The sequence below is a fragment of the Acomys russatus genome, chromosome 7 (assembly GCF_903995435.1).
Source record: "Acomys russatus chromosome 7, mAcoRus1.1, whole genome shotgun sequence".
Classification (NCBI taxonomy): domain Eukaryota; kingdom Metazoa; phylum Chordata; class Mammalia; order Rodentia; family Muridae; genus Acomys; species Acomys russatus.
Genome location: NC_067143.1, coordinates 44,575,520 through 44,598,346, shown reverse-complemented (window position 1 = coordinate 44,598,346; position 22,827 = coordinate 44,575,520). Strand labels below are relative to the sequence as shown.

The 22,827-nt window shown below is 40.7% G+C and overlaps 1 protein-coding gene across 24 annotated transcripts in view; it reads right to left on the bottom strand.

Moving 5' to 3' along the window:
• Window positions 1-22,827, bottom strand: part of Dlg2 (discs large MAGUK scaffold protein 2) — a 1,899,378-nt gene that overhangs the window by 163,921 nt on the left and 1,712,630 nt on the right. Inside the window, exon 1 of one of the 24 annotated variants that reach the window (XM_051148939.1) lies at window positions 20,518-20,634. The exons of the other annotated variants lie outside the window; for them this stretch is intronic. The gene's annotated coding sequence lies outside the window, so the exon portion shown is untranslated. Of the gene's footprint in view, window positions 1-20,517; window positions 20,635-22,827 lie in introns of those variants that run through there. 24 annotated transcript variants of the gene reach the window in all.

The window sequence follows — 22,827 nt, the reverse complement described above, 5'->3', positions numbered from 1 at the left end:
ACATATCTCCCCAGGAACTCTCCCATTTTCACTCAACTACCATCTTCCGTTTGACATCTGCTTTCACAGTATGGGGTTACATGACTCAACTACAACCTTCCTTCTGATGACCTTCAGATATCTCAGCACATGAAGACAACTTGTAACTCCCCAGTCTTCATTCCAAAAGACACTGAAAACTGCCCAGTTTCCCAAGTCAAAAATGCCAGCAGGAATCAGCTTTTAAAATCTGTGCCCAAGGTTCAATATTAAAGATAATAACATCAGTCATACATAATTCATTTAATGTCTATAATATTGCCATGCAGTCTCTAAATATAGACAACACTTTTTCACTTTGAAAGCTCTAGGATTTCATTTGTTATCCAACTTTTCACATTTTCAGGCACTTTTAAGGTTTGGAGGAGAAAGAGGGGAAAGGCAGGAGAGGTGGGGAGGGATAGACTTAGGCCCTTGGAGCCCAGATGATCCATCAAGAGCCTCTGATGCCTGACATTAAATCAGTTGCAAGATTTGGTATTTCACCTGCTGGGTTTTGGTGTTGCTTTGGTTGAGTCTTTGTTTTTGTCTTCTCTTTCTCTCTTAGAATGTGAAAGTATATTCTGTGTCAGTATATGTTTAAAGTACGTAATGTGCTTTCCAATGTCATAGGGCTCCCAGGGAAGGCACTGCCTGAGTCTCAGAGGACACTCTGCACTTACATTTTTAAACAGTGTTAGAGCTGTTATAAAGTATGGGGGATTTTATAATTATACTGGATACATTTTGCATTATTAGATTTAATGAAACTATGGGGATGAGGAGCAGAAGATACTGTTTTAAAATATGCTTAGAAGTCAAGTTGACAAAGTGTAAACTTTTCATGGTTAATACTGATTGTTAATTTGACAGAATATAAAATCATACAGGGAATAAACCCTTAGGCATACTTGTAAGGGAATAAGTGAGATGCAAAGAGATCAACCCTCAAAACATTTCTTCTTTCTATTTTTGTATTTTTTTCAAGTTTTTAAAATTTTATTTTATGTGTATGAGTATTTGCCTGCATATGTATGTATGTTCAACACATGTGTACATGGTGCCCACATAGGCCAGAGGAGGGCATTGTATCCCTGGGAACTGGAGTTACAGATGGTTGAGAGCAAGCACATGGGTGCTAGGAACCAAACCTGGATCCTCTGCAAGAGCAGCCAGCACTCTGAACCACTGAACCATCTCTCCAGCCCCAATGTAATGCTTTCAATTATCTTGGTTATTCTCATTTAGAAAATAAGACAAGTAAAACTGCAGGCCCAACTTTTCTTGGCTAAATGACAGTGACAGGATTTAAGCCTAATTATATGGTCTCTCAAAACATACAAACCCTAAAATCTGAAACATATAGCAGTATACTTTAGCTCTGGGGTCATAAATCACGTGTAAGGTCAGTAAGATACAACCTACCTTTGGGGGGGGGGTCTACAACGGTATATGCTGACTTTACGGCCACTGCTGATGTGTTAGGTTAATAAGCTACAACCTAGCCCTCAGAAGCTCTTTGCTCACAGTACGGAGAACACATAGAAACAAGAATGTGTCATCATGAGGTTCACATTCTATGATGCAAGATGCTATGTAGGCCACAAAGCAGCAACCTGCCAACTATGTGGCTCACAGCTATTTCCTTTTGGCTTCATGGTGTTTTCAAAAACACGAGTAAAGGTTAATTCTTAAAAATTGAGACGCGTCACGTAAAATTTCACCTATTTATGGCCACCCATGAAGTTAGAAAAAGTGTGATGACAAAGAACCCAAGAATATTTATTCCTGAGTGGCCATCATCAGCCTGAAAACCACAACTTCTGTCTTCAAATGTGTGCACATATTTATATAGAAAGGCTACCAGTCTTTCAATTAATTCTGCAGGGAATTAGTTAAAGCCAACTCATTATCAGAAGCATATTTGATACAATATTTAACCTTGTTAATATAGCCTATACGACTACAAATAAGTTCATTCAGTGACATTTAAGATGGCATAAAAATTACTAAGGCAGTATTTACAGGAGGAGAAAGGACTAAAATACGTAAATGGATGAAATGCTGGTCCAGTGGCGTGATAGGAAGTCACACGGAAAGATATGACATTGTACTATGCTACCTCCTTCCCTACGCTACACCCATCATCCCTGTCTACCTCTCTCTCATGTGTGTGTGTGTGTGTGTGTGTGTGTGTGTGTGTGTGTATGAATATGAGCACACATATATGAATTTTCTTTTCCTAACTCTATAATGAGACCCACAGCTGTACAGAAAGCACCTGCTGAGTGTCAGAGACTATACTAAGTTTTATGAGCAACAACCCCATATATTGATATTATTTTACTAGAAAGATGTCTATCAAAGATTCTAGTCATTATGTTCTTTATATGATTTTTTTTGTGCACTTAATACCACAGAAAATCAAATGATAAATATATAGTCCTGCACAAAATTAATCTTTCGTGTAGGAGAATCTTGAAGATTTACTGGTTCTGAGGAGTGTGTACAGTGTACAGGGACCTTGAGGAAGTTATTCAAATCCTCTTTTGCTTAGGGCACAGATGTATCAAACAAGACTAACATAGTTATTAATCACGTAGCCATTCACAAAGCTATAACCATTCATATATTATTCATACAATGCTTAATAGTTACTACAGAGGTTAAATACAAGGCCCACATGAAACATAAATATCCAATTGTTATTATTCAGGATGACAGTAAGAACAAAATTAAAACCACAGATAAGGAACACACTATAGCATATTATTAGTTGGTAAATAAATCAGTGTTTGTGGATCAACTTCTGTGTGCCAAGACAATCTGTATTTGTCATCTCCATCCTCCTGATATACTGTAGCAAGTTAATTTTCATCATTCGAAGTTTCAGAAAAGGAGCTAGTCAGTAGCACAAGAAATCACTAACATTTATGGCTCTATTAGGAGGCCCAGACTTGTTTGGTTACAAAGCATAGGCCCACCTGCTGTGGCTCACAGCTTGGAATACAGACAGATGCAACTACAGCTACAAGGACTCAAGACAACTTCCAGTGCAAACTCTCATGGGCACAGCAGAGCTGCCTTGGAGCAGAGGTTGCATGAATCAGCTGCAGGGTGACTTCTGACTCACAACAGGGGCAAAGCAGAGTGACCTTCCTTTGGAAGCAGATAAGAAAGGGACTGGCGCGTCCTCACGACAAAGTAAACGAATCATTTGCATAAGTAACCATATTGACACATGCACATCTTCTCTTACTATAAGCAGGTAATAGTTACATCTCTATAGAACATTAGTCTTCCAACACACATGTAATGAGTCAACACCCAGAGCTGTTGCTAAGTGTCTTCAAAGATGGCCTACGTTACCCAATGAGAGCATACGCTCTGAATATGCAAATGAACTCAAGTTCAATGTAGACTGAAATGAAACCTGGCTCTGACAGGTAAGTACGGCCACCTGAAGCCACTCATCTGAGCCTTTCTTCTCTAATCCCCCAGCACTTTCTCAGAAATCTCCCAGAGGAGAGACAGGGCTGTAGCCTCTTAGGCCAAACCTTAAAGAAGGGAAATAGTTATTTCTAAGGAACCTGCTGTGTGTCTGGCTTCTACTAAGTGTGTTAGTGCATTAGCTCCCGGCATCTTCCACAGCTGACTGTGAGACATGGGGAGCATATTTTCTTCTTCTAATTTCCCCGCATTTCCAGAGCTGTTCCTGGCAAGCAGGAGTGGACTGTTCTGGCTGCTGTCCCCTGGCTCTCGGCACCATTCCTCAACCTGGCGCCCTCATGTTTTCCCCTGCAGGACCCTGGAAAGCCTAAGAGTACAGTCTCAGAATCTCGAGTCAGCAGTCACTAGAGTGACTTGTCTTTGGGATGCGAAAAGAGGCATGGCTGAGTAATGCAAGGTTTTGTAGTTGTCACCAGTGCTACCATTTCTTACATCACTCCAGACTCTACGGCCCACTGTTGGTCTCATGTTTCCTAAGTGGGTTAATATTTAATAACTATTTGTTAAGCCAAGTAAATGAGCCATCTCTATAATGGGCATTACTATCCCTTCCCCACAGTTATAAAATGGAAGCTCCCAGAGATGAGGTGGTAGAAAATCTCCTCTGCAGGTATCAGCTGTCAGGGCGGGATGCTGATTTCTGGACTGTTGCTCACCAATGCGCTTTTGCATTTTTCACTCAGGCTCTGCCTTCGGGGGAAATAATCCCCTGTGCTGCTGCCCCAGTTTTATCTCAGGGGTTAAGAACTGTTTTCAGCCTTCCTCCTGCTGGTGTGCCAAGCTGCAGCTGGAACCATCTCCATAAACTGCCAAGTACACATTAATTGTCAAGATAAGCAGCTTATTAAATATGTATTAGACCTGCTGAGACTCCCTGTCAAAAACGCACCTTGTCACTGAAGATATAGTGTGTGGATGGCACGGAGCTGAAGCTTACAGAATACAAACTGACTGAATCACTGAATGAAGAAAATTCACTGGTCTTGGTTGGCCAGGAACTCATTTGCTGATCATGTGCTCTGAATAAGAAGCCACTGGGGCCAGAAGCTGCCTGTGGGATGGTAATATCATTAGTCCTACACATCACGTCTAATGTCTCCTAGGCCCTGGTACAGGGATGCTTCTTATTCGTGAGATACTTCACTGCTAAGGGCATTGTAACTGTGGGGTAGATAGAGACAGAATCTACCCCCACTTCTCACAGGATAAGATGGAGGTACTGGAAATTTGAGTATAGTAGGCATAAGTACAGTATATACTATATGGCATATAGTGTATGGTATAGTAGAAAGCTTATCACATTTACAACTAGACAGGTCTGGGCTCTCATGCTGGCTCCTGTGCTTTAACAGCCTTAACATCTTGGGCAACTTGTTTCTACAGCCTCACTGTGTGTGATGGCAGCTCTAGTTTGGTCGTGACCTCTGTCCTCCAAAGATCAAGTAGTGAAAGTTTGGTCCTGGTGTCTGATGTTCCGAGGTGCTGAGACCTTAAGGAGATGGAACAGACTTAGCGGGAAGTTTTAGTGACCCTGGAGGAATGTGCTTTGAAGAGATTTCAACTAGTTCTGGAGGTGGGACCCTAGTCACTCTGTGACTTCTGGGTCATGATGGAGTCTCTCTCCTCAGTTCCACCACGGAACCAGTTACAGCAGCCTAACTGGTGCCAGTGCTATATTCTTGAGCCCCCAGAAGAACGAGTTAAACAAACTTTTCTTTATGAAATTACCCGGCAGCAGGAATTTTATTTTAGTAACAAAACTAACCTAATACAACGGTGTGTGTATCAGTAACTTACAGAACCTTTTGCCCGGCTAAGCTAGCATAGATAGGAGGTTCCCAGTTGAGCATCTGGCCCGTGGCATGAGCTCACTGAATTAAAACAGGGCTGCCAACATAAACAGCATGTAAGGGTCAGTGTTTACACAGGCTGTCATCCTAAGGGACAGTCCACACTCGTAAACAATGCTCTCAGGTCCCAAATCCGAGGCAGTGGGGTGCAGGGATGCTGAAAGCACATTTTCATACTCACAACTGCACTACAGAGAGAGCTTTTGCGGTTGTAAATGTGTGCCTGCTGGAGATGTCATAGACTTCCTGGTGCCTGGACCATGGGAAGTGGGAGGTGGGGGGTGAATACTACTTGTACAGAGTGGACGCCGCAGAAGTGTCACATCCCGTTGTCTGCAAAAAAGAGAACCAAAATTAAACTAACGGGAAGAATCTGGGGGTGGACAGGTAGGGTTGAGTACCTCTTGCCTGGGAAGGAAGGTAGTAGTTAACGCTGCAGGAGTGAATGAGGTCATGGGTAGTTCAGGATGAAACAGGAAAAAACTGAACCGCACTTGACCTCAGAAAACTCAACAGTACTCATCTCGGCTCTGTGTGTGGCATGCAGCAGATGCCCGGTGACTCTTTGTTGGATTAACAAAGTAGAATCAGGTTGAAGAGTACACTACTATTCTTTAAAAGGCTCGTGTCTCTTACTTGTCTTTAATCTAGACTCATGTTTACAGTTACTGAAATCTGTGAGTTTCCTAGGTCTCTTGGTGTTAAAAAGTCTTCCACTAATAGCTCATCAAACCACCACCAAGACTCTCTCTCTCTCTCTCTGTCTCTCTGTCTGTCTATCTCTCTCTGTCTCTCTGTCTCTGCATCTCTCTCTCTCTCTCCCTCTCTCTCTCTCTCTCTCTGTGTGTGTGTGTGTGTGTGTGTGTGTGTGTGTGTGTGTGTGTGTTGTGTACAGGAACGTATGCAGACCAGGAGATAATGCTGAAGGTCTTCATCAATTGTTCCCAGTCTCAGTGTTTGAGATGGGGTCTTGGTGAATCTGAAGTCCATTGAGCAGGAGTGGATGAAAAGTGAGCATCTAATATCCTTCTATTTTTATGTAGGTGTGGGGATACAACTCAGATTCTTGTGCTTGCCTTCTTCGTAGCCCATCCTCCCAACACCAATATTTATTAAGCACTTAATGGAGCCCTGGGAGGCTCTTTGAATTTTCCCATGCTTCCTACTGGTGTATCTCAGGCCCAGCTGGACTTGGAAATTAGAGAACATGGTTCTTGCATCCTTGAAATTCTTCCGTATCCAGCAGGGCTCTTGACTCTAGCAAGAGCTCAATAAATAGAGGTGTTTAGTCTTAATTAATCAACTAGTGTAAAGTCTTATCAAAGAAGACAGAGAAATGGAATGGATTGGAACCTTAAAGTGCTAAAAACTAAAGTATACATTTTGTAAGAAATAACTGGTGCTTGAAGAAAAGAACATGTGAGGAACCAGGACATGGGGGCTGAGCTCCTGGCAAGAGTTTTACTGGGTGCAAGGGAGAATCAGAGTGGGGAGACAACAGGCAGATTTGGTTATAGAAAAACCAGAAACGTGTTTTCCTTCATTCCTCAACTATGTGTGCATTGTCTGTCATCTTATGTCAAGTGCTGCTCTCAGTAACGGGGACAGAATGGTGAGAAAGACACTGCATCCAGTCAGAAGGGCCTGCCATTATGCTGAAAATCCCTTCTGAGTAGATACACCCATGAGAAGCACTCAGCTACCACAGATAATCACGGCTTACAACAAGGCAGAGTACAAGCAGCAAGTGTACATTTGAAGGCAAATCATCATCTCTTAGGTGATCTGACAATGCTAAAGATAACCCAAGGGGTAAACCAGATGTCACACAGGATTTAAACTAGCTTAAAGGAAGCGATACATGAGAAACAATGTGGGACAGCAAAGCCTTCTATTCTCTTTTATCTTTTCAAATGTAATTATTGCATAAACTATAATAAAAGCAGCCATACCATTATGTGCCCTAGACAAGGGGACAACAGATCCAATGTGCATTTCTGTCTATCATTAGGCAACTTACCTGAAAGAAAGTTAATGACGGCTCCTGCCCTTCCACTGTGGTCCTGTGAAAGTTCTAAGGGAATACAACTACATTTCCATAGGGCCAGGAGGCTATCTATCAACTGCAGCAATTTTTTTTTTTTTTCCCCCGAGGCAAGGTTTCTCTGTGTAACAACCATGGCCATGCTGGAACTAGCTCTATATACCAGTTTGGTCTCTAACTTACAGAGTTTCGCCGGCACTGCTTCCCAGATTCTAGGATTAAAGGCTTGCGCCCCACTGCTTGGCTAACTGCCGTGATTTTTAGAGTCAAAAGACAATGAAATGGCACTTATAAAGGTGCAGGGAACTGGTAGATGCTGGTGAATTATTTATCATTTTCCACTGGGGATTTTCTTAGGGATCTTCTGCCCTTGGCCTGTATCTCCTGCACGAGTTTATCAACAACTGTATCGTGACATCTTCATACTTCCATTAAACACTGGTTTCAGATGAGCTCCATCTATAATGCTGGAAGGGTACTGCTCAAAGGGCTTCCTTTTCCTTATCAAAGTACTGAAATATTTTTAATTCTCCTCATGAGACCCACTTCTGCCCTTTGCCGTTATATAAAATAAGTTTATAATCTCTCATCTCCTCAAAAGGCTTTCCTGCACTTAAGTGATGTCACTGTGACAGCAGGTCTCATCTGAAGAGGAACGACCAGGCCTGGTTTCACTTACCTTAACCTGATATGGTCTGCAGCCTTTTCACCTAAGTAGATACCTTTAGACATAGGTAATTGCCTGATTATTTCATAATAAACCTCCCTCATCCGTATACTAATTACAAGGCACCACCATGGGCTGAAAAGCAGTGAAAATCAAGAGAAGGTCCACAGCTTGCCCTAAGTGTTTATAACTGAAAGGTGGCTAGTTCAAGGTCAGGAAGTCAGTCTTCTGTGACCCTCCCTGTCTGACTTCTAACTAAAGCAAAGACCTAGACACAGCACTACATGCCTATAATATCAGTTCCCAGCAGGAAGCTGAGCCAGGAGTTCAAGGATATCCAAGGCTATGTAGATGAGAATCTGTCACCCAAATGAAAAGGGAAAACAGAGAACAAACAATATGCTCTCATTCCGACTCTGCCCACCTGTGATCAAGATTTTCCAGGCCCATAAAATTAAAAAAAAAAAAAAAAAAAGAATTTTCCAAGCCCAAACATACAAGGAGACTAGCCGTAAGCAAACTGACTGTACTGACAACCCACTGATTCCCTCAGCACACCTGCCTTTTGAGAATGAGAGATGTATGTGCTTGTGGGCATATGTCAAGACAATGAAATAAAAATAGGAATACAGGAGATTTTTAAGAAAAAAAATTCCTTAAGGTACGTTTCTGTGTTTTGCGTGTGGTGGGGGTTAGATAATCTTTTCTTGGCATGCCCAATGAGTTTTCAAGGACATTTTTCATTCATTTGCCCTTTGAAATTGGATTGGTGATCTGCAGGTGCTGTCTTACCCTTGCTTATTATAGCTGTCTAAGGATGTGACATGCGGACTGACGTGTGCTGCTTCAGGGTGCTGGCTTGATGCTAATGTATTTTCTGATTCCCTAGTAAACAATTTCGTTTTCATTCCCATCAGACCAGATTTTTAGACTGAACTTTAGTTATCTGGTCTCTAGCATCTGTCTGAAAATGGGCATTTCCATGTGATCTTCTCAAATTCCTGTTACCTGAATACCTTTGTCTTGCCATGGCAGTTGGTAAAAAAAAAAAAAAAAAAAAGCACTTATTTGTTTAAGACTCTTAGGATCCTTGCGAGGAAATTTTATTGCCTTCTTTTCAGAAAAAAACTAACTTCCTTCTGATTGAACCAGGATCTACTACTGGACATATAAAGAAAAAAAAGAGCCAAGGCTACACAGAGAAACATTGTCTTCAAAAAAAAAAAAAAAAAACTAAGAAAGAAAAAAAACAAAAGAAAGAAAGAAAAGGGGGAGTGAAAGAAAGCCTGGCCCTTCCTGCCAGACATCATCACCTCTCAGGGAAGTAAAGTAGGAAACCGGAAGGAACCAGGGTTTCTCCCACGTGCATCCTTCTCAGTCAGCGGGCACCTTGTTTCACTATCTACCACTGAATACGAGCAGGTATGATGTGCAGCTAAAATAATGTGCATGTACACTTGTCATTCTTTCAGCTTCTAATCCCTAATTTCCTGTGAGAAATTAGAAGATCGTATTTGTTTGCTGAGTTTAGTAGAATTTATGCTTAGCAAAGATTTCTTTATTTTATGGCCAAGGATGACCCAATAAAGTGTATGATTACAATATTTTCCCAGTCCTGAGCTTGTACTCACTGATCAGTTCCTTTACTGAATGCCTACTATGTGCCAGTTATGTTAGATCCTGCAGTATAGTGATGTGCAAACAGACACAGTCCTTGCCCCCACAGGATCCTTCTTTTTACATAAACTCACCCAAATTAACCATGTTTGCTAACTTATTATGAAACAATACTCTTGCCCTTAGCAATACAAGTTCAACTCAGAGGGCTCCAAGTAAAAAGAAACTGGTACGGCTTATTCTTTAGCTGAAAAACATATGAGAAAGCCCTTTTTAAAAAAAATTTTTAATTAATTTATTCTTGTTACATCTCAATGTTTATCCCATCCCTTGTATCTTCCCATTCTTCCCCCCCCCCATTTTCTCATTATTCCCCTCCCCTATGACTGTTCCTGAGGGGGATTACCTCCCCCTGTATATGCTCATAGGGTATCAAGTCTCTTTGAGAAAGCACTTTATGTCATGATGCCCCTGTATTTTCTATACTTATTTTTGTATACATGACCATTTGCTACACTGTACAATTAAGACTCATAAAAGAAACAATCTGTTCATGAGCATAATGGTCCTGTAGCTTTACTTTAATGAAAAATATTTTTATGTTTTTCAGCCAGTCCAAAAGAGGTAGAATTCTAGGCCAGCATTATCTACACATTGAGTTCCAAGACTCTGTCTAAAACATCCAAACAACACCCGGCGCCTAACAACATTAAAACCCCCAAACAATAATAATAACAACAACACTTTGCGGGGGGAAAAGAATCTTACAAACTACACTTTCTTTTCAGGGCCATGAGGTACACTTTGGCACGTATGGCATCCCATTTATCTAGTGGACAGGGATTGTCCAGGTGATGCAAGGAACTGTGAACATTTCAGTGAGCTCCAGGGAAGCTGAAGGTAAGCAGACATCCAATTAACCACTATATTCTTCAATAATCTTTCCAGGCTCTATAGATACTTCTGCAGTCTCTGTGATCTGATCATCTCTGGACTTGAACTACACATCACAAATAAACTGGATGGTTGTGGTTATGGACGATAAAGCTCATAGAGGGAGATGGATGAAGTTAGAGAAATCAACAGATTATGTATATATGTATGTATGTATATATGTATATATGCACACACTCTGGGCTAGGCTCTGACTACATAGAAATGAAAACACACCACACCAATGATGGCTCTCTCTGGGGAGGCTATTCTTGCTGGGCATCATAAGTTTTGGTATACATAGCCCATATCTGCAATTCAGAAACAGAAGCTGCATCTATACCATGGAAAGAAACAACTCCCTTTGGGCTTGATCACAGGCACAAACTCATGGAGTTCTAAGATGTAAGGAAATTTATTATGTTTTCATAGATGAAAATTTCATTAAAAAATAGAAAATTTAATCTTGTCTGTGAAACAGATTCTCTGGGGGATGTTATGGGTGTTTTTTTATGAACTTGCCTTGCTAGATTATTTCTAAGTCAATTATAAGAACTCTGAAGGATAGATGGATTCTTTTGTACTGTTAATACACATAGGCTGGTTCGGAGCCCTCACAACATTTTTCCTCTAGTTTTTCATCATGGCAAGCACGTGCCTTTTGTTATGAGAGGCACAGCCTGGAAGAAGAGCTAAAATAGTTCTATTTGCTATGGAATCATTAAAAAGTAATCTTGATTTTTACATTTTCAGTTAAAGATGGTATGAGATAATACTTATGGGCTGCGTATTCTGTTCACTTTTGTAAAAATACCCCACAATGCTATGGCCAGGCAACTGCTAACATTGGGAGATTGCACAGTCAACTTGTAATCAGTTCAGTTGGTACTCTGTATCACAGTGGGGCAACTGAAGTATTAAATATAAAAAACATTATTCAGTCATATTTTTCAAAGATGCTCTTGATTGTTGAAGGTCCACAAGCTCTCATTCAATAAGTTATTATGAGAGTAGCTGCCAACAATTTTTAGAGTGTCCTAATGGTCAATACAAGTTGAAAAGCACATTTTCATACCCACTATGGTAGCACCTAATACACTGTGCTGTTTATACTAGAAAGTGGTGAATAACATGTGGATTGTTCTGGCACTGTCTAGCTATGATTAAGTATCATTTTCCCTTTTGTCCCCATACTGCTGCTTTGAGAAACAAGTGATGCTTTATGTCAAGTGTTTTGCACAAAGTGACAAATAATAAAAGTAGAAGATTCGGGGCATTGTGGTGGCTCAGTGGATAAAGGTGCCTGCTGTAAAGTTTGAGGAACTGAATTTAAAACCTGGGACCCACAGAGAAGGAAAAAACTTATTGTTTTCTCTAACGAAGTTGTCCTCTGACCTACACACACACACACACACACACACACACACACAAACTAGAAATTTTGCTCTTATCTGTCAGATGGGTAAACATATGAGGCCTGCCACTGTTCATTACTCCTATGTATCCATTTCCTAGCCAGTCCTGATAGACAGTCTCAAATAACGCTCCCTAATCATCTTTAAAAAAAAAGAAAGAAAACCCATCCGGGGGTCAGTGATGGAGAGGGAATGGATTAGAGGATAACAATGCTTGCTCTGTAAGCAATAAGAACCAGGGGTCAGAGGCCCAGAGCCCACAAAGATGCCAAGTAGCTGTTGTGGGCTGCCTGTAATTCCAACACCAAGAAGGTGAATATAGGGTATCCACAAATGAAGCTGGGAAGTCAGACTAGTCCGTACAGACAAACTCTGCCCTATAATTGAGAGACTCTGCCTCAACGAATAAAGTGAAAAGCAACCAGGTGAAACTCCCAACATCAGCCTCCAGCCTGCACACACATAGGCATCCACACCACATGAATGTGTGTACCTTTGTTCACACGTACTCATGCAAAAAAAAAAAAAGGTGTTTTTCAAAACATTTTAATTTTACATTATTTCCACATCTGAATGCTGTTATCATACCCAATTACAATTGCACTACTTAAAACATAAGGCTGACTAATATAAAATTCTTGCCTCTGTATTTAATAATCAGCAGTACCCTGCATTAACATTTCAGTTCTTAACTATGGAGTTGTATATAAATTCTGGTGGCTGGGGTGTCTGAAGAAGCTGGGAGAGAGGCACTCAGAGTGCTCTACACCAGTTGGGTGCTCAGTACTTCACTATTTTAAGAATCAGAAGCACTATACCCTGCTGGAGTTTGAGTACTGATCATTGGCCCTCTTCAGCTCCCCTTACTCCCCAAATTGTGAACACTGACAGTACTTACCAGAGCTAAGAAATTCAGCCAAGAAACGATTTAAGTAGCTGTCTCTTGACTCAGTACAAGAAAGCTCTAGAAGAAGATAAAGTACATTTTATCAGGTTTATACTACAGGGAAGCGAGGCCATGCTGTGGGATAAGCACAGACCTGATTGCTTAGCTGACGGGTTGTGCTTTTGAGCAAACTTTATCTATCACCCTTCCACAATATTCCACTTTGAGCTGCACGTACAAGTTAGCCTGAAAAGAAGCTGCCAGCTTCCTGGGGAGCACTGTTCATGCGGCCACTGATTCTTCCTCTAAGTTTCCGGTTCCTCACTGATAGAGCTGGATGGGGACCTGCTACCTGCACCAGGCTGATGATTTTCTGAACAAATGACATGGAGATTTGTCCTTTGGTTGGTTCCCCCACCCCCTGCTCCTTTACTGACTGTCCTCTGAGAAGAGGCTAGATAGACAAATGTGCTTTCAGAAGCATGTACACCAGGTAGGTGGGCTGACAGCACTGAGACAAGCTGCAGCAATGAGGAAGGTTTCCTCAAGCCAGCCGACCATGGACAATATGGAAATGACCTCTATACAAAGCAAACGACAGCCTTATAATTCTCTCCTCTGTGAGATGAAACTTACAAAATGACCCAAAGGCAGCTAACTGAATTGGAATCAGTAGTTTGGGTGGGAAACTGTTTTCAAGCCCATGTAGAACCACCACCTTATCAAGAAAGCACATTTATTTATTCAGTGGGAAGCTGAGTATTGTCAAAAGCATAACTTATGAATGATATAAACTGTATAAACTGCAGATCACAATTAAGTCGGATTTCACATGGAATAAAAATATCACTCTGCTATGTGTCATTCTCAATGTGATATATATTATAATGTGTAACAAATATCACTCTGCTGTATGTTATTTTCAATGTGATATAGATTATATGTGTGACCTGGCAAGTACGTCTACTCAGACGTACTCCCATTTGTCTTACAGCATTTTAGCATCCTGAATTTCATAGGCCAAAATTCAAATGTATTTGAGGCATTGTGTGAACTGGGAATGCTCTTTCTACAGGATTCATTGAGTTGAATCCAAACTGAAAAGAAAAAGAGGGAATGTGAGAGTACTTGTGTATGGTAGAATCAAACAGCCGGGTTTGGTGACTCTGATACTTTAGGTTTTCCGTTCATTGTATTTTGGGACAGATGGCTTCTGGCTGGTGACTCTTGTAATAGTGCCAGGATAAGGGAACAGCTACCTGGCTGGTATCTGTGAATGCAAAGAGATTTTATTCTGTGCCTTGAAGGATTCCCTTTCTTTTCTTTTCTTTTTAATGTTTTTTTAAAGATTTATTTGTTTATGTATATAAGCATTCTATTGTATATATGCATCAGATAGAAGGGGCATTAGATTCATTACTTTTCTTTTATTTAAATTTTCATTTCTGGGGAATCAAACCTGGAGGCTTGTGTCTGCTAGGCAGACACTCTGCCACCAAGCTACATCTCAACCTCCCCTTTAACTTAATTCTCTGGAAAGCTCCTACTTGTCCTGAAGGTCAATTTAAGGACATTAGCATCTTACAATATGGCTGGCCTTCAGTATATTATTCTATGTACCAACTCTAGTAGATACTTGCCCATTATATGTTTTTCATTTTACAAGTTGTGGATGCCTGAGACCCTTTGTCAGTCTCTGCCATCCTCACCAACCCTAAGTAATAGCAACAGCTGCCAAATGGTCATTTAGAGACTTGTAAAGTCCTAGGAAGTCGATCTTTATTCTAAACTTCAGAATCAGGCAAATGATTTGCCCTCATGTTCAGAACAGACATAAACATTTATTCAAAGTGAATGCTAGGGACCATTGACAAAGTTTATTTTGTGTTGGCTGTGACCATATGAACAAGCAGTCTGGGAGTCCTTGGAATAATCCTAGCGCTATCAAGGTGAGTCAGTCAGTCTTGGGATAGAGCAAGGCCAAAAACATGGGCAAACCAAAAGAAGTGGGTGCCTTAAAAACATTGCAAGCCATAGAGTATGACCTCTTGAACATGGATTGACTGTTGTACTTTTAAGTCACAACCACCAATATTCCCTTTATTGAGTGAGTCAGTTTGAGTCATGGTTTTCACTTATTACAACAGGAAGCAGCTTTACCTGGTCCTGTCATGGTAGGGCAGGAATCTCAGATAGAACGGCAGGCTCATAGAGCCAGGCAGCTTTCAAATTACAAGCCCTCTGAGTTCAAGGATTAATATTTCCAGCCTTGCAATATTATATCACCTAGCAGACCTTCTCATACATAGTTCATAGTAGAGAATTCATAGTAGACAACAAGAAACTATACAAAACGAATGACTCTGCATCATTCAGGTGAGAACACATCTTCCTATCAATTATTTTGTATATTTTTAAACATTTGACTTGCCTCTCCTTGCAGTGCTCTTCTCAATATAACAGTATCCCCAAACTCAGTTACTCTGCTTTTCCTTCCTTTTCCTAAGTACATAAAGAATGCATGTTATAAAAGTTTAAATGACACATAAAGCATAAGGAGAAAATAAAAATAAGCATTCAGTATTTGCCCTATTGAGAGTTATCAACATAGAACTGAAATGGTCAATTTTGGTCTTTATTTCTTAATTTCCCTGTTCATCCTTACCACCATCTCTTCTAAGAAAAAAAAAAATATATAGTGTATACAACATTAGTCTTCAGAGAGATAAAATGATGATTTTATTTCTCTGCTTCAGACTGAGTAGATATTTTAGTCTAGATACAATGTATACTAAGAGTTTACTACCATATGCTTGAATAGAGATGAGGAATCACAATGCCTGGATGTGAATTATAGCATTGACCTGTTTTTCAATGGGGGAGAGAGATAGGAATTCTTATAATTACTTTGTAGCAAAAGACAGCAAGGCTTGATCACAGGGAATATTTCCTAAGACATACTGAAAATGTCTGCTTTTCCATATGAAAAACTTTGTGGGAAAAAAAAGTAGCAACTTCAAAAATAAGAGCAAGGCTCACTTGTTAGTTGTTTGATAATTCTCATTGCATTAAAAGAAAACCCATAAAACTCCAGTGTTTTGGTAATTACAGAGATCTGCTACCTGGGACTCTTAACTGCCAGTTCCCCCTAGGTGGGTCTTTGTTTCAAACAAAGCACAAGATGAAAAGGAGGCACTGGAAGAGCAAATACTGAGAAGGAGCCGTGATGTAGCCATTAGGACACACAGAGCTCCAGATTCTGTAGCTGTTTTCATTGCTCGGTTCCTCTGGCACCTTCTAGTTGTACCCAGACTAACAGGTTTAAAACCACAACTTAAATCTACAGGCGCAGAAAGCACACCTGAAGTTCACCATGGTCCTCCAAACAGTTGTGTTTTCTAATGGCATAAATGATAAATGGCAAAGGGTTTAATCCTATTGGTCCCAAAATTGCCTATCGAAGTAAATCAGTGCCTCTGAATCTAAAGAAAAGCAATGCTTATCCTTAATGGATTAAGTTGTGGTCAACTCCAGAGTGGCCCTATAAAAGCTTTTAGTCTGACAGTTTTATACCATGTTCTTACTCAAGTGGTTATTGTTTTACTTAATAGGGGAAAAGTCAAAAGCAAAGCTAAACAGAAGCCTACTGGAATCTTAGATTTAATCTGAAATATAAGTGAGTATTTTGCAATTCAAGGCAGGGCTGTCCCCAGTATTTTGGGGGATATAGGACAGCACCATAAATAGAGGCTCTTCCTGGGCCAGCTGAGTTTCTCTTCCACAGTTTCTCCCTGTATCACAAATTTGGACCTACGAACATCCAAGATGTGAGTAACAATACTCTGTCCCCTCGCCCCACTTTCTACACCATGAGAGTCTCTTAGTTTGATCTCAATACTCTAAGAGCTGCTATAGAAACACATGTAGAAGAAATGATGGGCTCCTGTTGACCTTTCTGGGAAGGGAAGTCCTCCAAGCAAACAGATGTACTGCTGGGCACCTTTCATCTTCTCCCCTGAATTTTGATAAATTTGTAACTTAGATCAATCTTATATTTTGGGGAAAAAAAAGCAAAGTTGGCATAAGAAAATATGATCCTAATTGATTTTAAGAGAGAGAGAGAGAGAGAGAGAGAGAGAGAGAGAGAGAGAGGGAATAAGCTTCCAAATTTCAATTTTTAAAATCAACTCCCAAACTCTGATAGAGATTAAATACTCAAGATTTAAAGAAAAAAAGTCAAAGCTATAAGGCCAAGATCCAAAAATAGAGCCATGCAAACCTTGGCAAAGTCTATTGAATAAGTTTATGATAGAGGTTACAGTGCAGGTTTTGGAATCAGAAATGTGTGAGTCTAAACCCTAGGAATGTCTTATGTGACACTAAACTCATCAATTTAGTAATATTTGCATGAACCTATGTCTAATTTCATTTTATCACCTGATAAAAGAATAAAAACAGTCTACGAGGTGGGGCTGTGAAGATGACTAAAAGAGAACATGCAGGTGAAACATTCAAAGTGGTCAGGGCATCATACCGTGTGACTCTCCCAACCCGTGTTTTAAGATAATGTTAGGGATGGGGCTGCGGCCTAACTGTTATCTGGCAGACACACTGAAGAGCTACGATATGCTGTTTGGCGTCGGTTTCTTCCCATACATCCTTCTCAAAACGAAACTTATTCTTTGAGTAACTGCATGAGGATTTAGGTGCCATTATTAAGCTTTTGAAATAGAAACAAAAACAGATTATCGAGCTATCAGAAATAACTCTTTTCAAACTAGAAAAGGTCATGATTTCTCTATCAACTGTGTACGTTTCTTCTACAGTTAACTTCCATCACATTGAGTTAATAATATCTATAAAACACAATGTATGAGAATCATGACCATCTTTTTACTGGGTGTTCCTTTTGTGCCAAGCTCTGTGCTCTGTGATTACTGTACATCACCCACTTGGTTTAATGCTCCCACCTTTCTCTGCCCTATTGTAAAGATAAGGAGAGTGAGACGCATATCATAACACTTGGGAGGAGACAGACCTCTCTTTTTCCATTTGCACCCTGCTCCCCTTTCTCGCCCTTTCCCCATCTTTAAAAAGGAAATTCTGTGTTGTACGAAGGCAAAATTTACGTTTGCTGCTTTGGTTTTTAATCAGTTGAGGAGTGGGATGAATAAACCTCCCTGTACATACATTGTTTTGACAGCTAAGAAAAACAATTTCATGACAAATTGTTCGAGACACATGATTTGTCTATGTGTATCTTACACCAGCTCAAAACATTTTTTTTTTTTTTTTTTTTTTTTTGCCACAGTTTGCATCTTGCTGTACAATCCTCTCCCACTGAGACAGGGTCTCATATAACTCAGGCTGACCTTCAGCCTGCTACCCAGCAAAGGATAACCTCCTGCCTCCAGCTCCCAGTTGATGGGATTACAGGCGGGTCTCCCCATGCCGGGTTTATGCTCTCCTGGTGATCCAAGCCAGGGCATGCTAAGCAAGCACTCTACCAGCTAAGCTGCATGCCAGCACCTCTTGCTATAAATGTAATTGTGAATAACTCATGCTAAATTGTCTTTTGTTTTTATAAATAGAGCTCATCTTTTGTGGGTGGAAAAGATGGAAAAACCATCACCAGATGAGAAGAAACTCAGTTTCCTGATATTGGCACATTGGTTTGTTTCCCTATAAAGCCAAATGAACTGAAACATAGATACTGCATAATAAAGTCTAGATTCTGGCATGTCATTTAAAAAAAAATATGTCACAATAAAACTCAGAGTATAATACATTTCATTTCATAACTATGTTTTTCTTGGCAGTAAGGTAGACTCACTTTTAGGAACCTTTACCCATGTGTCCTGGGTTTTATAAAATGTCATGGGCTGGCTACACCATTAAACACAGATGTTCATTTATATCTGCACTGATTTTCTGGATTTCCTACCTGAATCATTACTGTGAAAGCCCAGAGGTTTTAGGCTGAACATAGAAATTTTACAGACCCCTCCTGGGACACCTGATTGTAGATTAGAAACCAAGTCTCAGGTTACACACCCTATGTGCCAACCACAACACAGCACCCCTCCCCTCTTTAAGAAGAACTTATTCAGAGAAATGAAAAAATATAGAAAACCTATTTGTGGAAGAAAAAAAGCATAGGAGAGAAATGTGGTTTTGGAAAAAAATATATATTCTGCAACATCAGAATTTCCAATTCTTTTGGAACAGTCAGAAAAGAATCCTCAGAGAGGTGACACAACTTTATGGGCAGTGTGATGGTCCCAATGATGAAAACACTTATTAGGGAGAAGCGAGGAGAAAGCTAAGAAGCCAAGTTTCCTGATGAAATAAAAAAGCATGCATTTTCTTTTCAGAATGATGCTAAAGCAAATTGCCCTCCTTGAGGATAAAGAGAGCATTTCTGTCAGCTCTACAGTCTACCTAGAAAGAGAGTGCACTCAATGTAGAAGGTAAACACTTTGCCCAGACAACCAAGGATCAGAAGACAGTAGCTTCTCGCAGGTGAAAGAAAGCATACTGTCAATAAGCCAGACACAGTTGACATATTTGAGAAAAGGTCTTTGCTATTCCTCTCCATATATAATATGCCATATGACACTACAGTTAAATCTGCTTCTCAGAAAAAAAAAAAGTACATCAAGCTGTTAGTTTCCAAGAGATTTGGGCAGAGGCAAAAATCCCATGACAGAAAGGAATATGGAAAGAAAAACCTTGCAAGGAAACGATACTGTATAGTTCACAGACCAGGAGTTAGCACACGTTATGTGCAGCCAGGACCTGGAACGTGGATACAGAAAACATCCAGGGATCCACAATACAGCTTCAGGTAGTTGTTAATGGGAAGAGGAAACTCGAGCAAACAGCCACAAGTTACATAGATCCCAGGTATGCCTTCTGCATCTTTCTGTCCTGTAGGAATGATGCGGGCTCTTTCTCTCCCCCCTCCCCTCGCACCCCATCATCAACAGGCACAGCAAATGCAAATCCGATTCCAGCCCAGCAAAATGCAGAGACGACCACCATACTGTGGTTTACAATAATCTCCACAATGTCAGTTATTCACAGCCCCTCAGTGCTGTTCACACAAAAGATTGCAATTTAAATCTTGCCTTGCATAGGTTCAGCTCGGTCGGAGCTGGTAACCAAGCGAACAGTCTGTTTTAAGATTTACAGATCGCTGGGGAGAGTCAGTTGGGGGCTGGGGATGGATAAACCGCCCTGTACATGCCTCATTTTGGCAGCTAAGAAAAACAATTTTATGACAAAGGGACTTGTTCTTTTCAAAGCTCACCCCACAAATGAAACTGACAGATGAAACCCGAGAAACTTTAGCAACCGCGGAAAGCAGCCTTCCAAGGATCAAGGTGAATAATTGATTCCTTGGGTTCAGTTTCATCTTTTAAGCTATTTTGCTCGTTAAAGGGAAATTGCGGAATTTGTCAGAAGCCCAAAGCCTGACACACAGACTTCTGAAAGCAAGTGCATATTCCGAGCTACAGATACATTCGCCAATCTTATTCCACAACAACAATTGGCTGTCAAGCCAGGAAACTTACCGAGCACAAAATTAGGGAACAAAGCAGGGAGGAGGCAAGAGGCACCGAAAGCAGCTTTCCCGTTTCCTTGGTGCCAGATTCTCCCGGCTCCTGTCCGGTTCACACTTGCCTTGATAACTAAGACTCGAGCAGAACTCACTAGCGGAACCTGATGAATTATAAAACAGCCCTTCCTAGACGCTCATATTTTACATCGCAGGGGGTGACCATGCAGCATCCTCCCTGGCTCAGTACATATATTTTCCTGTAACTCATCCTGAAGAACATAACAGCTTCCGAGGCAGTGACAGTAATTGGTGTTTGGGATGTACCAGTACTAGCCAATAAGATGCTTTCCCACCATCCATACTGCACTCTCGTTCTCCGCTTGTATTCCCCTATACCTTGTTAAGGTGGATCCACCCAAATCAGTGGGGAGGAGGCAAAAAACAGCGGAATGTGGAGAAAAGCCCCTGAATCGGCACACATACATAAAGACTGTGCTATTTGGGGTCAGTTTTTATAATAGTTCTGTAAAGAGCTAGCCCTGCTTTGGCATAGTGTGTCATGGTGCAGCAAATACTTCCACTCTGATGAGTCTCTTGGTGACTAGGAAGGTCTCAGAAGCATGAAACGCCAGAGATCAGAGGCCACTGGACTTTTGGTGCTTGCTGAACTTGGGAGGAGACAAGTTCTCCTAGAGATTAACAAGTCTGTCCTGCTCACTGTGGCAAGAAAGATGAATGACTTGCCCAAGGCACACAGTCCGTAATTCCTAAGAGTGACAGGAACTTGAACCTAAGCCAGGTCTTCCGATGCCAAGCACAACGTCTTTCCATCCTCCTATACTGTCCCCAAAGAATGGAAGTCATGAAACTTCTAAGATATGGAAACGAGAAACAATATTATTAAACAAGAGTTATTAAAAGAGAGATTGTAGGTGAGCACCATACTTGAGCCTTTTGCTTCTCCTCTGACAAGGTTAGTGTGATCTCCTTAGGGCTTACCAGGCCTCAGTTCTCCTAGAAAGCACATTTTGGACAATAAGGGCAACTATCTGTTGAGCCAAGCAGTTTTCTAAATGCTTAGCATGTATTAATTAGTTTAATCTTTGGGTTCTACCATTAAAAATATATTACAGACAAAAAAAAAGAAGGAAAAGAAAAGAAAGAAAAAGAAATCCAGGAGAGAGAGAGAGAGAGAGAGAGAGAGAGAGAGAGAGAGAGAGAGAGAGAGAGAGAGAGAGAGAGAGAGAGAGAGAATAACTGATCTTCTAGACAGGATCACACATCTCCTACCCAACAGAAATGAAGTTATTCCCTGGACTGGTTAGTTCAAAGACCCCTTTCCCATTTACTGTTCTACCATAGGAAACATTGTATTAAACTTCTCAAAACTGATGAACAATGGACGCCTTTATAGATGTTGATCTTTAGTAGAAATAATAAAATACTAAGTTCGGTGGTCAACTGACTGTTTTTAAGCTCCATCTCTGCCAGTAACTGACTATACAAGCTGTTGTTTTATCTATAGAATGGGCACACATGCCTACCTCAAAAAATCAAGTAGCGTATATGAGAAAAGTAGTATCTCATTTTTTATAACACACGTGCACAGAATGGTAGTATTGTTCCTACCACACTTCTATTATGAATATTTATGGATGACTTTTCTTTTCTCTCAAGTAACCTTTAAATGTTAGCTGTTCTTTGCCAAGAAGTCTTCTTGGATGTTATGAAAGTAAAGGGGGAAATCCAGAGATGCCTGATATTAAGGCTGCCAAGCATCACTAGGATGCAGCATTTCTAGTGAGAATGGAAGACCACTGGGGCCTTGCTTTGGGCTTCCCAACCGGATCCTTAACTGTTTTCTCTACTTCACCCCTTCTTTCTACTCCAATAGGCAGGTTCACTAGTCTCTACTTCACCACTGGTCAAATGAACTTACCAGTCTAGAAAAGCATATTTAGGATACGTTCCCTATCTACTCTGATGCTCAATTAATGTCTTTTGACCTTATTTCAAATGAGCATCTGCCACCAAACTCATAAAAATGAATGAACTTTTGCACGGACCCATTGTTTCCTGCCATTAAGTCAACGTGTGCCAGAGGAGACAGGCATCTCACTTGTCCAGCTCCTCTGAAGTCAGCATACATTATTACTGTTGCTATTAAAAACTGTTATCTTGGGTCTAAGAAAGTGGCTCGGCAGTTAAAGCAGTTGCAGAGCAAGTATGAGAACCAGGTTTTGGCTTCCCAGAGCCCATGTAAATGCCAGGTGGGTGTAGCAGCCCTAGAGACCAGAGATTCCCCAGAGCAAGCAGGCTAGCT